Genomic DNA, 19,008 nt, shown 5'->3' on the forward strand with positions numbered 1-19,008 from the left:
AAGAAATGAATCATAATTTGTATTACAATAAAAATCTACATTGTTACCCTTAGTGTGACATTTATAAGGAACAGTCACTTTGCAATTGCTCCAACCCACCTGAACAGTATCATTTTTATAAAAACACACAGTTCCCTTTTGTGGAGCAGACAAGTGCAATGCTATTTTATCTTGTGATGTAATGGTTGAGGTATCATAAATCAAGTTTTCCCAGGTCTCATTGACCCCTAGGGGGACCGTAGTCATTAATAACCCCCCATATGCTGTCGGCAAAGCTGCACATATCCAGCAATTTGAAACATTGAAAGTCTCAGCATGCACATATTTAATTGCCTGGTAAGTGTTAAAGTTTGGATGCCTGTCTATAAGTAACACTTCACGTTTATTCAGTTCAGTCTGTGTGGTGGGAAAAGGAAAGGCCACAGCAAAAAGATTATTGTCACTAGTACAGTTAACAGGATGACTATGCAATACTTCTGAGGAAAAGGTTGTTCTGCATTCCTGTTTCTTCTGGACTCTATCATTTTTACTCTTGGCATGTGACAAGATTTTTGTCCAGTTCAAAGTTTTTAACCAATTTGCAGTGTGTCAGGTGGATCCAGGAGGCACGCTCCACTATCTTGACTGCAGTGGGTGTCGATAGAAGCACTTGATATGGACCTTCCCACTTTGGTGACGCCCAATTCTTTTTCTTTACTGTCTTCACCCAAATCCAGGTACCCGGGGGCACTGCCACTTCTGACGGTCTGGTTCGTTCTTTATCTGAAACAGAATTTGACTGCAGCAGATGTTTAGAATTCAACAGATTTCTCATGTACTCTTCGAGTGTACAGTCCGCTTCCTGGTCTGTGGGCATGAGAGGTTTCCACTGAGGTATATCATAAGCCCTTCCAAATAGTTTTTTCAAAAGGAGTCAATCCTTTTGCATTTGGAACAGTTCCCATGCTCAACAGTGCCAGGGGCAGACAGTACACCCAATTCATCTGCGTTTCTACTATTAACTTCCTTAGCTTACTCTTTAAAATCCCATTATGCCTCTCTACTAGCCCTGCAGATTGTGGGTGGTATGCACAATGATTTTTTTAAAGAAATACCAAAATGTTTACTTAACTGTTGTATGGTCTGGTTTACTAAGTGTGTGCCATTGTCACTGTAGATCCTTTCCGGAATGCTGAATCTAGGGATGATTTCTTTAATGAGAACTTTTGCCACCGTTGCCACGTCTGGATTTTTAGTCGGAAAGGCTTCCACTCATCTGGAAAACATATCTACAATGACAAGACAATACTTCTTATTTTCACATTTGTTCAATTCTATGAAATCCATACAGATAGTATGAAATGGGTACGGTGATATAGGGAAACTACCTTGCTTGGGCTTTAACACCCCTTGTGCATGATGTTTATTACAAATGTGGCACATCGAACAAAATTTTTCAGAGTAGTTTAAGAATTCGTATGTCGTGAACACTTGGTTCACCAGCTGTACCATCCCCCCTGTTGAGACATGGCACTGCCCATGGCTCAACAAAGCTGCATATCTGAACAAATTAGATGGCAATATCAGTTTCCCTTCTTTAGAGATGTACAGCCCCTTTTCGAGAATTGCTCCTCGTTTTACCCATCTTCGTTTTTCAACTTGCATAGTATGTGTCTGCATTATCTTTAACATTTCTAAATCTAAAATCTCAGAGGGTTGTAATTCTTCACTCAAATGAAATACTGCTTTGCAGCTGTATCAGCTCTCACATTACTTTTTGAAATCCTGTCCTGTTGCTTGGTATGAGCTGTGCATTTACAAATAGCTACTTTTTGAGGTAACTGAATAGATTCTAAAAGATCTAAAATAAACTGTGCATGATTGATCAGTTTGCCAGTAGATGTTATCATTCCTCAATTTTTCCACTGTTGCGCAAAAATATGTACAGTAGAGAAAGTGTACTGGCTGTCAGTAAAAATGTTTACACATTTACCCTTTGCTAAGGTACATGCCCTTGTTAAGGCAATCAATTCTGCTGCCTGTGCAGATAAATTGTGTGGTAAGGGTTTTGCTTCTATAATCTCAATATCCGAAACTACTGCATATCCTACTAGGTTCTGTCCTGCAGGACCCCTTTTGCATGAGCCATCCACGTAGTATGTCACCTCGGTATCATCCAAGGGGACATCTGTAAGATCTTTTCTAGGCAGTGTCTTTTGCTCAATCACCTGCAGGCAGCTGAGTGGTGTGCCATCTGCAGGGGTTGGGAGCAAGGTAGAAGGGTTCAAAGTCATACATCCTTCAATTGTCATATGAGGTTGGCTCAACAATATAGTCATACAGGAAAGATGCCTAGCAGGGGAAAGATATGCTACCTTCTCTTGCAGTAAAATAATCGCGACTGCATGAGACACTCTCAATGTGAGAGGGTGGAATAAAACTACTGAGGCTGAAGCCTGTACTGCCATTGCAGCTGCAACTACTGCTTGTACACAGTGAGATAATGACCGTGCCACTGGGTCCAGTTGTGATGAATAATAAGCAATAGGGTGTTGCTTGTCCCCATGCTGCTGTGTTAACACTGATGTCATATAACCTTGCTTACAATCTACAGTTTGGAAAAAAGTTTGTGGTAGTTTGGTAAACCTAAAACTAATGAGGACGCTATTAACTGCTTCAGTTTGCAGAAAGCAGATTCTGCTTCTGGTGTCCATTGTAACAAATCCTGTGCTGCCATAGGCTTTTTATATATCAGATTAGTCAGTGGTGCAGATTCCAAGGCGTAGTTTGGAATCCAGCTCCGACAAAAATTAGTCGTACCCAGGAAGGACATCATTTCCTTCTTGGTAGTGGGTTTTGGTGCTTGTAAAATCACTACTTGTCTGTCCTCATCTAATGTCCTAACCTTTTTGGATATTACATATCACAAGTATTTAACTTGTTTTCTCCAAAGCTGCAGTTTATTTCTGTTTACTTTATGTCCTTCAGTGGCTAAAAATTGTAATAGCGCTATGGTATCTTCTTTACAATCTTGCTGGGTGGGGGCTGCCAGCAGGATATCATCAACATAAAGCAAAATCTGACTACCTCTTGGTGGGGTAAATCCCACCAAGTTGCTTGCCATTTCTTGTGAAAATATTGTCGGACTTTCACAATATCCCTGTGGTAGTTGCGTATATGTATACGTTTTCCCCTGAAATATGAATGCAAACCAATATTGGCTGTCGGGGTGTATCGGTATCGAAAAGAACGCATTGCTGATATCTACCACAGAAAAATATTTCTGTTGAGGTTTTAAATCATTCAACAGGGTGTGTGGGTTTGGCACCGTAGGTGCCCTTGGTATTACTGCGTCATTTACAGCTTGTAAATCTTGGACCATACGCCACTCTCCATTTGCTTTCTTGACAGGAAATAAGGGTGTGTTACATGGTGAATCAGGAAATTCCACCAGCACCCCTTCCTTAAGTAAAGCTGCTAGAATAGGTTTGATTCCTACCTCTGCATCTTTTCTTAAGGGATACTGTCTTTTCTGTGGTCTAAATGCTGACTTTGGCATAATAGTAACTGGTCCTGCTGTACGAATAAGTCCTACATCTGACTTTCCTGTTGACCAAAGAGTTTCTGGTATATTCTGTAAGGCATTCTCTTCCTCCTTTAATAGGAGTGCTAATCAGCTGTCCTTGCTAGACTGCTAGTGCACAGCTGGGTGGGTCTGAGTTATCCAATTTAACTTCTGCCTTTGTATTCCTTGTTCTGACAGTTCTAATTCTGTCTGCTTCTCCCATCTCGTGACTTTTTCTCCTAGGTCTACCCATTTTACATTCTTGTCCTTAGTTAAGCTAACGTGTGGTAATCGATTAGATTTATAGAGTGCAAAGAACTCCTGGAGCAATGAACAGCTGGCTACACTGTTCCCTTCCATGTCCCAGTACAGATTACATAATATCAATCTGTTTGCATGATTTCTAAACAATTCTTGCTCATATTCCTTATCAGGTTCTAGTGTGTTACAATAATACAGAGTACAGTGCAACAAATGCTGTTTATCAATGTCAAGGGAGGAGAACTTGCTGATGGCTACGTTCATCAACTCTTCAGTTACTGCCCCTGGACCAGTCGTAACCAAGTCCTGGCTGTACCAATAAAACATTCCACCCTCCAATTGTACTGCAAAGGTATCAATTTGTCGCTGTGCTTCCATACCCTGCATAGTCGGAACTACTGCTATACTAAATAGCTGCATAAGGTCTATGCCCAAGAGATTCACCAGGCACTTTGCAGAAACAACAATTTTGCTTTTCTGGGTCAATCCTGAAACAGGATCAGTTATTGCAATATTATGGGAGAGGGGCTCCCGATACAGCTGTCCATTAGCTGCTTTCACTAATATGTATTCAGGTGACTCTGAGTTCTCTGGCAGTTTGGAGGGATGTATCAGGGTCCATGATGCCCCTGAGTCACACAAGAATTTGACTTCCCTCCCTTCTACCAGGAGTATAACTTCTGGTTTCGTGTCTGCTAAATAGAGCTCTAAGCTCAATAAGGCCAAATCCAATATTTCATTTTCTTCACTATCCGTGACTTCCTGCACTTCCTCTATTTCTTCTGTCACATTCTCTACTCCCTATAACACATTCTCATTTGTCATTTCTCCGCTATCCCCTTCTAGTGATTTTTGACCATCATATAGTCAGTCCTCACCCTCCTTCTCTTCCGTGGTTGCCTTCTTGTTTTTCTTGCAATCCCTTGCCAAGTGTCCCTTTTTACAGCATTTAAAACATTCACCCCTTTTCTTTCGCCCTTCAAAGTCTTCTGATCGCTGATCAGATTGCTTGCTTCCCTGGGCATTTCTCTTGTCTTTTTTCCTGGACTGTACTACATAAACTTCTGCTCCATCTTCTACAGAAAATACTTGGGCTTTCTTTTTCTTTTTGCTATTAAAATGCCTTTCGGTATGCCTGGTATATTCAAGTAATGGCTGTAATCTGCTTGTACGATGATCTACCATGTGCTTTGTAATAAAACTGCTTATGGGTGCAATGCTGCCTTTCAAAAATGCATTCTTTAACTGCTGCTCATATGGGGAATCTTGTGTCTGATCTTCAGGAACCTGCATTCCACAATGGTTATTAAAACATTCTAATAGCCTGGCATAATATCTGTCAATAGTTTCACCTTCTTGTTGGATGCATTGATTAATGCAAGTTCAGTCTGCCCTAGGCTTCCATTTCTCAGAGATGTGGTCTGTAAGACCTTTCACTCTGTTGTCTAACGCTGCGCTGCTATGTGGGAGGGGCCTGAGCGCAGCTTCACAGGGATTCCAGTCGCCACTAATCATGTGCCAATCTGGTCCCACAATTTGTCTGACTACTTTTTCTACCTCTTCTCCATTTAAATTATAACTTAGCCTCATTCCTTGCAAATCTTCTAAGAACTTTCTAAAATTAACTTTTGGATGGGGAATTCCCTCAGTGGCTTTCCGGATGTCTTCCTGAGTCCAGGGTCTATACACTAGAATAGTCGGGTTCTGACCTTCTTGCCCTGCCTGAGGATTAGGCACTTCTATAAGTGGGCATATTTCTTCTTCACTCATAGATCGTGAATTTCTACCCATTTGATATAACTCAATGTCCCCTTTTGAGTTTCCTGCCCGTGTTCGAGACCTGGTCTTGACGGGATCTCTAATAAACGGTTTTGCTTTTGTAGTGTCTCTTACGGTAACAGCAGGATATCATGGGGGTGGAATAACTTGTTCACTTGCTTCATATTCTGGTAGGGGAGGTGGAGGGGCCAATGCTATTATTAAGTTATTGTCCTCCTTATCTAAAAACATTGCTTTTGAATTATTACTTCTTTGTTCCCTACGGTTTACTTCCTCAATCCACCTGTGTCCCTGAGGAATTCCTAATTGACGTTGCTTTTTTACCTGACCTTTGGAATCGGTTTTAAGCTGTTTGACAAGTTTAACAAGTGAGGGTTTTTCTAATTTACTGTCAAATTCATACTTATTAACCCATTTTGAATAGTATTTAATATTATCAGCACGCTGTGACTGCATGTATTTCGCGTCTTCGGTTAACGGCGGATTTTGGGGTCTTTTTGTGCAATTATTACCCATTTTGTTCTAACCTTTTAATCATTACGTAACTCCTTATTTTTAACGTGGTACCACGGATTTTGTTATAGTCTCTTCAGAATGACTGCCTACCTGCCCTGTTTCCCTGATCTGTGACAAGACAGCAATCTTTCTTGTCCCTGACTTATAAAAAAAAAAAATAATAGTCCTGACAAAAACAATGCAAATCTAGTCCCTGATCTAAAACAGAAAAAAAAGGTAGATTCACCTTACCTGAGCCTTCGTGATTGATCACCTGGTTTGAGTAAACCCGTCCTTCAGTCGCAGATCAGAAAGTGGCTGGCCTCTTTTGTACTACAATTCAGTCAGAGGGCTTTTCAAATAAGAAGAACCGATGTGGTTTCTTCCCCATATGGTTTCAAGCCACCTGGCCTTTCTGATCTGAGGCGAAGTGAGGGTTTCCGGTCCAAAGGACCAATCTGTCAAAGGAAAAAACTTCAAAGACCAATACACGTAAGGTTTAGTTAAGGTACATTTAATAACTTGCAGCAAGGAGACAAAAACATGCAAATACAAGATTTTGCCTAACTACTAACAGGAAGTATGCTATTCTTATACTGTTTTACAAGACATGGCCTTCTATAGCTGACGTAATCAAACACAACTTTCAGTATTGTTCTACAGCAGATGTTGCTCAGATTTTCTGCTGACATGACTAGATTTGTGAGAAACGTTTGAGAAAAACAACCTGGCCTTGGTGGGCACTAACCCGTTACAGGCCCCTATTGTACAATTCTAATACATGTGCTACATTTCAAGGTACTTTTCTAACTCAGACATAAGCAAATGCTGATTACAGTTCATCTTTTCAAACAGTCTTTGTTCTAATTATCTATAGCTTCTGCAGCTGTGTATTTTCTCACAGCACAAGCGGAACTTCTTGTCTAAGTTTCATAACATTTATACAAGTGATATTGTTCTATTCATTATTTTCTTGACACAGGCAGAAATCATCTGCTTCTCAGTAAATTTCCAAGGCATAAGCAAAGATTTTAGCTGCGCATATTTCATGACAATACAAGGTCAGAAAGCTTCTGCAATTTGTACAGATTTATGCAGTGTAAAATAGAATAAATGTGTTAACCCTTTTCAAGCTCTAAATGCACTAAGCATATTACTAATACATACACTAATACATATTTTTCTGACAGCATCTGAAAATCTACCCTGGGCCTGAACACTCTTCTGCTTCTTGGCCTATGTCTATTGTCACCAGTACCAGCAACATTGGCTTCAGCCTGTAGTACATACATATGGAGTAAAGCTGCAGCAGCCCCCAGCATTGTGTCCCTTTAAAATGTATTTGTTTCTACTCCAATGGTATTGAAGTATTCAGGAAAAACCATAATGGTGGCTACATGGATGCTTTATAGCTTGTTGAATACTTCCACCATGCTGAAAATCTACCTACTAATGCTGCAATTAGTGCCTATGAAACACACCTGCTGATTGAGTGTATTAATTCCACTGTTTATTAGTGTGTGATGTGCACCTCCACAACACTGTGGGCACCTATATGTAAATAAAGTAAACACAGCCAATATTGTTATTACTTTCCTCTGTTGCTGTGATATCATGCAAACTTGGAGCAGAAAAACTGATTTAAAGTTTGCACACCCTGTATTAGAAGCCAGGACCATCTGTATTCTAGCCTTACACATAATGTGCTGCCAGAGTAATAGTTACATGGCAAGCAAAGAGAAACCTGCCATTCATTCTTCCATTTCCCATGATTGCACTAAGCGCCACATCATGCAAACAATGACAAAAATAATTAAAAAATAAATTAAAGCAGACAGAGTTGCTACATTTTAACAAAAAATAAAGATGATGAAACAGAACTTGTGAATTGTTCACTGCTTACATGTACTTTCACACTTCACAGACCTACATGTACACCTCTGTAACTGTAACCTGACACACCCAACTAATGCCATCATTTCTTGTTGCCATACATTGAAAACAAACACTCTGGAAGTGTCTGCACAAAGTGAACATCCCTACATGGTTACAGTTTTTTGCAATTCAGCAATTCTATTGAGTTTTGACTTAATTTGCATCTTCACCATGCTAACAGCCCTCAATCTACATGGTTGGTAACCATGTCGGCAGGGAAACTGAAGGGGAGCCCAATGTTGTAAACATAAGGGAGAGTATTACTTTGCTATATATCTTCACAGAGTAATACATTTTTTAATAAAATTCAATTGCATTCCATCAGCTACATACTGCATATGCTTAAATGACAGTATGAATAGTCTGTTTCATGGGGTTTGCACTTTTAGCTGTCTACAATAGTTATTGTGGTGGGGGGGTGTTGCTGCATTTATGTTGTGACACTTGATTGTTGCTATTGTTATTCTTCTTTTTGCTGTTATATATTAAGGTCTGTTCTGTACAAATCTAATAACTTTTATTTGTTTCTGTGTCGATTTCTTTCCATGACTGTATTGGAAAAGTTTTCAAATACACAGGGAACATTAGCATGGAGTCTACATGGTTGCTTTATAGCTTATTGAATCCCTTCCATACAATTCAGCTACTTATTCTTTAATTTGCATGCCATGGAATTTACCATGTTTACGTGTGACTGCGTGCTAGTACACCAGGTTTATTGAAGCTGAAACTTTTTGTAGCACTATGAAAAATGACCATGTAGGCTTTATTGAATCCCCCTCCCCGGTTTCTCTCTTCTCTCCTCTTTCTTAACAAAACACCAAGCATACAAAGTACATCAGTTTTGAGCAGTGGCTGGACACTAATTGTCAGACAAAGCTTGTGTGCAGGCCAGGTAGTACACAATTAGAATAAGGACTACCCATACACAAACTGAAAGGATGGAGAAGGATGTTAATTTGCCTTTTAAATCATGACATCCCACCCAAATTGGGACACTTGAGAGCTCTGTATATGCCAGCTGTGGTAAATTTCCTGACCCTAACCAAATTTAGACAGACAGATAATAGATCATCTCTAAAACTTGTGGCATGTAAAAGTATAGTTCACATCACTGGTTTAGAAACAGATTGTCAAGAATAATTTCCTCTTTTATGTTTCTTTCCCTATTGTCTATCTAACTGATACCACAAGAACATAAATAGTCATCATATGTTGTGATGAAAAAGCACAGAAAATCCCACCCCATATGTAATGTTTCTCAAAGCTGCAAACTTATTTGCACAGGTATCTAAATAAGTTGTTTGGATGTCAGCACCTGAATAGATGCTACAGATTCCTTCTTTGATTTGAAATAAATAGATTGCCCCATATGGTCCTGGACCACTTCAACAAATGTAATTATAAAGTGCATAGTGGTGCAGTGAGTCACATTGTCATCACACATCAATGGGTTCCCAGTTTGTTTCTCAGCTGAGATGATTTTCTGTGGAGTCTGCATGCCCTCCCTTCATCTATGTGGGAATTTTTCAGGTGCTCCACTCACATCTCTCATGCAAACATTAAGTTAGTTTTATATTTTTGTTGTCATTCTTGCTGAACCACCAGTCTAGCATTTCTTCAGTTTTTGGTTCAAAATGTATTTATTTCAAAAAGAAGTGTCCTTGAAGTTACATGGACATTTATTAGAACATTAGAAATTCTGCTTAGACAAATGTGGTCTTACATCATTACAAGTGTAGTTTCAGACAAGCCTAAACAGATCCCTTTTGTACTGACTCTTCATACTGCAGTACATTAGTGATTACGATATTTAGTAGTTGTAATTCCTAAGATGAGGAGAGAGATGAGTTATCCATTTTAAAAAACAAGTTCAATCCAAATAATAATCTACATATATAAGACATGTATTTTTTACTTGGAATCAGAAGTTCAGGAGTCAGTATTTGCTTATACAACTGAATTGAAGCGTAGACTGCAAGAGTATGAGTTTATTAACTTGCACAATTCAAAAATAATGTGGTGTAGATTCAAAAATGACCAAGTCAAAGGCAGATTATTCAGAGAATCGGATGTGCCACTTGATACACTACTAGATGTATGTCAAGCAGATGAACTTTCTGTACTTAGCTCAAAAGCATGAGTGAGGAAATGGAAGCATAAAAATATCCGAGTACAAAATGAGAGTAACATGAAACTCAGAACCAATAAAATAAATAAAAATAATAATGCAATCACTGTTGACCATGTGGCATCCAAAATGGCACCGCATTGTAAATGATCAGTTAGAAACCATACACAATGCAAGTAGTATGGTTGCAGGCACAATAAGGAATGTTACAGTGCCCTTTATTAAGTTTCTAAGCTATGTGAAGGACATAACCATTTTACAAACATATGTAAAATTTAAATAAAATGTCACAAGATTTGTTTGCATTAGAAACAAATGTAAAGTAGCATTGAAAATGCAGTACAGACTGCAAGCACATGACATTTTAAATTATGGATGGTAAAACCTTATGAGCAGAGGAATAATATTACAGTCACACCTTAATAAGAATGCAGTATACTGTTTAAAACTGTCTAAGTCATCGAATCCTCATTGTATGTATACATCAACATGCATTTTTTTATAACATCTGGGCATAAACAAAAGCCCTAGAATTACATTTTGCTTGACTGTGGACTGCCATTTTATTATATTTATGTAAGTTAATCTATTTTTATTCATAGTATTTTCAATTGGTCCTGCTTGCAGTTTCATCACCTTATTTGTATGCACACAGCATGATTCAGGCATGTAAAATGAACTTGAACTAAAAGGGAAGAACTTGGATTTGAAAGTTTAGGTTTGAGGTAATTTCCTTAGAAAAGTGTTTAAAGCAAACAAACAATACTGTGCTGTGAGGTCTCTGTTACACTTCATACAAGTAAAATACTTACACTACTTCAGATCAGTGCTCTTAGCAACACAAATAAAGGCAGTGGTTAGATCTTTGAATATGTCAGTGTTAAAGATTATACTAGTCAAAGCATGCAAATTGATTACAAGGGCAGCTCGCACACTAGTGAAGTAATGTGTGATAGTGTGCATTAATTGATGATCAGTAAAGGTGTTTGCATCAAGATCAGAAAGTTAATTTGCCTTGTACTTCAAACAGCCTGAAAGAGCTTTTGAGTAACAGAAGGCTTAGCAAATTTTAAAGCAATGTTAACATGCATGTTTCTCCCAAGAAAATAAGTATGAAAGAAGTTGGTAAGGGTGCTGATAAAGATAGCAAATGTTATGTCAGGAATTTTCTTATGAGTACTTCACTGAGTTTTCACAAATACACACTTTAACACTGAGTTTCTCAACACTGCCATTGTTGTTCATGTTCAGAAATATAAACTTGAACAATGAGTTTCTCTGGGTACTGCTTTTGTTTTTCTTTAAGTGGCTGGTATGGTGATATTTTGTAGAACTATTCTGATTTGCTCACTTTAACACTGAGTTTCTCAATATACTGCCTTTGTTGTTCATGTTCAGAAATACAAACTTGAACACAGAGTTTCTCTGGGTACTGCTTTTATTTTTCTTTAAGTGGATGGTATGGTGATATCTTGTAGAGCTATTCTACTCAAATAATTTTTATTTTGAACATTGATAAACAATAAATGCTTATTACAATATGCTATCATATTACTTAATTAACTATATACAAATTCACAATCAGCCTGACTTATGAAAAAATGAATGATAACAGGTTATATATAAGTAATTAAATTAAACTTACAAAGTGGTAATTTCAAGAGGAGGTTAGATCCATTTGTAAAGTGTCAATCAATGTTAAAACTTTTTTCCATGGATTATTAGTTAATGGCCTAGGAAATATTCTTAATTTCTTGGTGTTGACTTCCATTAAAGCCATCTTCTTCAGCAAACACAGAAATTCTACTCTGCTAGGTACAGTGGTAGTTCTCCATCTCTTAAGTATGCATTTCCTAGCTATGGCTAGTATTGTGTAAAACACATAGAGGTTTGTTTTATTTAGAAAAAAATCTTCAGTTACATGAAGTTAACATTTTTTATTTTTATACATTGATAAAAAATGTGAGCCCAGTCAGCTTTATCAATCTGTTGACATCTCCAACAAACCCCATTACTAGATGGATTGATTTTTGAAACTTTATCTGGAGTTGAGAAGGATCTATGGAGGAATTTCCAGGTAAATATTCTCCAATAATGAGAACAAGAGGTCAATTTTACTGAGAGTAATATGTCTGATTTATTCTCTGGGGTTAATTGAATCGAATACCCTTTAGTAATGAATTGCCAATATGCAGGTTTGAGTAATGTTTTGTAATTTTTATTAACTTATATAAATATAAAGTTACATTTTCCAAGTTGTCATTATTATATATAATTCCAAACAATCTGATTATGAATTTAGGTGGATTTGGGAAAGAAGAACTATTTATTATCCTACATAGATCCTTGGGGTATGTCAATATATTTTGAAGTATTAACCATTCATGGGGGTTCAATTTATAAGTTGACATCATGTATTGTATATCCAATAATTGTTGATTTTTTTATACAATGTAACCAACTAATCAATTTTTTCTGTTCCCAAGAGATGAATATATCTCTATGTATTCTATCTGGGAAGTTATTAGTAATACTGAAGGGAATTAGTGTTGTAAACCAAAGCTTTAAATCTATATTCATATTTATAAATTTCCTAAAGTGGTTGAATAAATGATTTATTAGATTTGTTCTGGTTAGTCTAGTTGTATTATATTGTAAATTTAAAGTCAATGAGTACCATATAGTATTATTCTTATCGAGAGTTATAGTATTTTTAGTAATTTGTTTTCATTTATTATTATAATTGCATGTAATAGTTTCCAGTTTGATGAAAAACTAGAATTAATCCATTCAATCACTGTTTTAAGTAAAGTAACTCTTATATATGATTCGATGTTGGGAAAATTTATTCCTGCCTGATCCCATTGTCTAATATGATGAGTGTATACAATTTTATTTCTTTTGGGATACCATAAGAACTTTAAGAGTATTGCTGTTATTTTCTTAAGATATGTTTTCTCAGGAAATAACAAAGTAGCTTGTATTACATAAAATATTTTGGGAAGAAGAACCATTTTGATCAGCTGTAGTCTATCTTCAAAAATTATGAATAGGTTGTTATATCTGTGGACAAGATTAACTTTTGTATCCATAACCCTTTTATAATTAATATTCATTATATCTTGTATATTCTTGGTCTGAGCTATCCCCAGGTATTTTAATGTTGTTACTTGTTCACCTATGATATATTCTTATCTATTTGTATCCCATTTTTTTATTTAATAATAAATATTTGGATTTTTGGTTATTAAAATGAAGCTCTGAAATCTTATGAAATTTCTCTATCACACTATCCAGCTCATCTAAGACCTCTTTTGAATTCAATAATGTAAGAAGAATATCGTCGGCGAGGAGCATGATCTTGGAGTTATATTGTCCAAATATATTTATTCCTTTTTTCTTTGTGTTATTTCATATTGATATGGCCAATAGGGCTATAGCCAATGCAAATAAAATGGGTGACATAGGACAACCCTGCTTATTACCTCTTGTAATCTGTACTGCCTCTGAAGTGAAGGGTCCTATTTTAACATAAGCTAAGTTGTTTTCATAAATTTTTTTAATGAATGTAATGAAGGAGGGGGGGAAGAATATGCTTCAAGAATTTTGAATAAATAATCCCAATTTAGGGAATCAAATGCTTTCTCAATATCCAGTCCAATTATCAATGCTTCTGTATTTTCTTTATTTAAATAATCTATTAATGTCAATATTCTTTTAATGTTGTCATGTGTGTGTCTATTTTGGATAAACCCAGTTTGATCATTATTAATTATTTCGTGCAATTGATTTTTCACTCTACTTACCAGGATAGACATAAATATTTTATAACCAATATTTAACAATGAAACTGGCCTATATGAACTACAACAACTAGCTTTTTATTTTCTTTGAAAATGGGTATGATTAAAGAGTATCTCCATGAAGGGGGAATTATTGCTTGATTTTGTATTTCAATTAGTGTTTTATGTAGCAATGAGGTTACAGTTTTGGGAAACAATTTATAAATTTCTGAGATTAAACCATCCATTCCAGGAGACTTACCAGATTTAGTTTCTTTGATTTTATCTACAACTTCTTTGTGTGTAATGGGTTTTTGCAAATTCTTTTTTAAACTTTCAGGGATAGGTTTAATATTAGATATCATATTTCCTAAGTTGAAATAATCTGTTGTAGTATTCTCACTTTTATAGTGATTTGTATAATGACACTTAAAAGCATCTAGTATATCTCCTATTTTTGAGACTTTCTTACCTTTTCCTTCATGCAAGATATTAATTATAGAGTTAACTTTAAATTGCATTTTCATTTTAACAGATAAATTATGTAAATGTTTTGGAGAGGTCGCACAAGAATTTAACTTTAACCTTCCCATGGCTATATTAGTTTTATGATTTAATATTTCGTTATATCTTTTATTTATAGTACGCCAAACAAAGACAAACTAGTGAAAACCAGGCAAGTGGATCACGGCAGTAACACACCAGGCAAAAGTCAATTTATTGAAGAAATGCTTCTTTGAGTAGCTTAAACGCCTGTGTGTACTTACTTCTTCAATAAATCATGCTAAAGGACTTTTCCTTGTGTGCTACGGCTGATCCGATTTATATCTTTTATTTAAGTATTCTATTTTCTTCTTATTTTCGATCAAATCTAGGGATTTTTGGTATTTATATAATGTAAGCTTCTTTTGTAATTCTTGTAGTTCTGAGTCCCATTTTTTGGTTCTATTTTTATACCAAACAGTTGCTTTTCCATAAATATAAGCTTTAAGTGAATCCCAAGCCATTACTATGTTCACTTCTGAACTGTAGTTTAGATCTATAAAGAAATTAAGTTCAGTCACTAACCATTGTTTAAAATCTTTTATTTTTGTAATGTACGCAGGAATTCTGGATATGAATGATAGTGGTTTAAAATTTATTTGCATTTTTGGAAGTAATGAATTATGGTCTGATAGAGGGCATGGGATTACTGAGAAAGAGGTCATTTTTGTTTGAAGATCTTGAGAGATGTATATTTTTATCTATCCTGGTTTGAGTGCCAAATCTTTAATCTTGGTGAGAGTATAGTAATGAGTTGTTATCTTTAAGATTAAAGGTATCTATCAAATTTAGAGTCTTGGACCATGTTTTTAATAGTTTTGCAACAGCTCTTAAATGCAGAGATGTTTTATTAGTTGTTTCTGAAGTATCACTAATACAGTTAAAATCTCCTCCTATTATTAAATTACCTTTGAATACATTTATGATTTGGTCTAGATGTTTTTGACTGTTCCTATCCCAATACCAGGGAACCAGTATAGATTTATGGGTCTATATTAGAACATCGAAGTTTCAAAACTTTGAATGTTCTAATATCGACCCCTATTCAGCGAAAGCTGAAAATATCGAAGCAACAGTAAATCAAATTTTTTCCTAGGGAAAGAATTTGGTTGTCCATTTCTGTTGCTTTAGTATTTTCAGCGCTGTGGTGGAAATGTATGGGTCGGGTTCAGGTAAGTGTGCGATTGAGTGCGGGTTAGGTTAGTTAGGGTTAGGGTGCGGGTTAGGTATGTGTATGATTGTGTGGACATGAGCGTTAGTGCAGGTTAGGTGAGTTAGGATTAGGGCCCATGTCAGGTAAGTGTCTGATTGTGTGGACGTGAGGGTTAGGGCGGGGTAGGTGAGTTAGGGTTAGGGTGTGGATGAGGTGAGTGTGCGATAGTGATGTACCTTAGGGTTAGGGTTTGGGTTAAGATAAGTGGATAGTTAGTGGTGTGTGTATAATTTAGTGTAGGGTTAGGTGTAAGATTTTAGATGTATGTGTGTGGATTGCTGTTTGTTTGGTGTGCTTGTGTTGTGTGTATGTATTTTGGAACAGCAAAGTTTTTCCCTAGGAAAAAATATGCTGTTCTGTATGTTTGATGTTCTCAGCTTTCGCTGAATAGGGGTCGATATTAGAACATTCAAAGTTTTGAAACATCGGTGCTCTAATATAGACCCTAGGTTTACTAGTGTCCATAATCTATTATTATACTTCAAAATGACTATAGCTATAAGACCGTTATTGTCTACTTAAGTATGTAATACTTCAGGGATTAAGGAATTTTTTCTCCATAAAATTGTTTCTCCCCTCTTCTTAAATTTAAATTTAGAGCATGATAAGGTCATATAATCACATGGGTTCCATATGAAAATATCATTGTTTTTGAAATGAGTTTCCTGTAGAAAAATTATTTGAGCTTTGTTTAGCTGTAGGTATGTTAATAAGTTAGATCTTTTATTTGGACTATTTAGGCCATTAAAATTTAAAGATCATAAAGAAAGGTTCATGTCAAATATTTAAATGAACTTCAAAGATGTTTTTATATTCCCCTAGACAATCTCCTCTTTTTTAAAAAGAAATTATCAACCTGTAAATATCCATCAATCTCAAAACAGCTTGTTATCATGAAAGTGGTCAACATATTTGATTCAGGCTTTAAAAAATGAATTAACCTCTTTAAAACTAAAGTAAGTAGTAACATTATACTAATTTGTGTATTAATCCCTACCAACCATGGAATGAAATACATTCCTAGTCCGACAGATAAATACATCTGAAGAATTAACATTCCATCTTCCATTTTCCATTCACTAGAGGTCCATATGTACACTGTTAATATTAAAGAAGTCTATTAAAATATTTATTATTGTGATTTAATAAACAATCAGTAGCAGAAATAGTTGTTATATACATTATCCTCTATATGATTACCAACTGTACATATAGACATGTTTAATTCTATTATACAAATTATTCTGCTTGTTCAATTTGTTTGAGTCAATCTCTGTATCCATACTGGATGCAATAACCTTTTGTTTGAGGCACACAATCCTTTTAAATTCCTACACACAAATTCTTGCAACAACAATAAAGAAAAGCGTAGATTGGAAAGTTACTTCCTATGGCAGACAATCATAGATTTAATATATAGGTCATTAAAAGGACTTTATGAATTATTTCAAAACCTAAGTATAACCATTAATCATCTTATATGTAACAAATGTTTAAATTCTGTTATGTAAAGTTTCCAGAAAAGTGTAAGTAGTTGACTGTACTAAATGATTACAGCACTTAAAAATTATCTTTATGTTTATACTTCAAACATCCTACTTTAAAACTTTTAGTTCTCGTCTAAAGAATAAACTGACTAAACATTTTTACTTCTTTCCCATGCAGTATATTCATGTTTAAACTGGTAGTGCATTGGTATCCAATCATGTGCTTTCATGTCCATTGCTATGACAATGATAAACAAGTCAATGGCTAAAGGAAAATTTCTAACAAGCCTCATAGCTCATGCGACCTGTAGTCTAAAAAGCTTAATTTAAATCATGAGCCGTTGATTCCCCGCTCAAACAATACATCGAGAGAAATTAACAGTAATATAATAACCCCCCCCCACTGTTCTTTATTCCAAACAATGAGGTCAAACAGTTTTTAGTAGAGGGCCACTGGGTTAGTCTCCGCCCACATCTAAAAACAAGTCAAACATCTCTTCTCCCGACCAGGACATACACCGCTCTGCCACCCAGACAAGCGGGACATAGCACAGCTTCAAAGCAAAGAATACTATACTCTCTTTTTCATTCATGTACCATAGCTTGTTTCACCTACTAAAAAGCACACAGACTCATTCACTTGACCTTGACACTCTCACGCAAAGCATATATCAAAACCAACTATATAACAGGAGTGTCTGTACTCACCCATGAAACATCTCCCGATGCCAAAATCAACCATCTCCCAAAACAAAGTTCTACATCTTCAACAGCACACTAAACCACTCTCTGCTTGGCATCAACTGAGAGCTCCTGAGAACACCTAAAGTAGGCAGCAGCACTACATTATAAACAAGCCTCACTTTGACATGAATGTGATTATGAGCCTATTCCAATGCTTTCCCATTTACTCCAGTCACTGTTGAGTCTATTTTATTTCACCCCAACAATATCTGTGCACATCACAATTGTACCACTCAACCAATTGCGGAAACAATTCATAGCCATTATAGACTCACAAAATACATTGCAAAATGAACATTGCAAAGTCAGCAAATAGTTTAAATGAATTTAAAGGGATGCACTATCCGGGGACTTTTTTTTTTTTTTTTCTTCAATCAAGGTATATTTCAGTGAGAAGCCAACATATGTAAGAGCTAAAGAAATAAGAATGGGACCAGCAATTAAGTATTACACGGCTATAAGCAGATTTATTAGCTTTAATAATACTGGGTGTATTAGTAACTATGCCATGCTATCACTTCTCGATATACATTTAGAAACAGGAATGAGAGAGAAAAAAGGAAATAAAAGCAAGAGAAGTATATACAAGATAAGAGACCGTGGTGAAAGCTAAAGAAATATCAGGAAGAAATTATTTTAACTAATATATGTCTAAATTTATAACTCATTCATAAAAGATATAGGCACATACCTCTCTTGTACATGTGTAGTTTAGATATTCACGAGCTTAGAAATGTTGTAGATATTAAGTCCTTTTGTAGCTGATACTTTGAGAGATTTTACAGATGTAGGTACTTTAGATTCAGTCTTCTGCTTCTTCTTTTTAATGTCAGTCCAACCATTTTTGTTAGTAGTTCTCTTCCATATATTCTGAGATGGTTATAATGTTATTGTTTTGAATGACTTGTAGAGCTTCTTCCAGAGTGTTGAAGGTTCTCATCTCACTTAGGTGCAGTATTTTGATTTTTGCAGGGAAAGCTATTTGAGCTTAAATATTATTCTGCTTTAGAGTTTTTATTAGTGGCCATACCTTTTTTCTTGGTTCCAGCACTTTAGTGGAGTAGTCATTATCAAATCTTATTATATTCTGGTTG

The sequence above is a fragment of the Protopterus annectens genome, chromosome 2.part0, assembly GCF_019279795.1.
Source record: "Protopterus annectens isolate FY-2018-M chromosome 2.part0, PAN1.0, whole genome shotgun sequence".
In the NCBI taxonomy this organism is placed as follows: Eukaryota; Metazoa; Chordata; order Ceratodontiformes; family Protopteridae; genus Protopterus; species Protopterus annectens.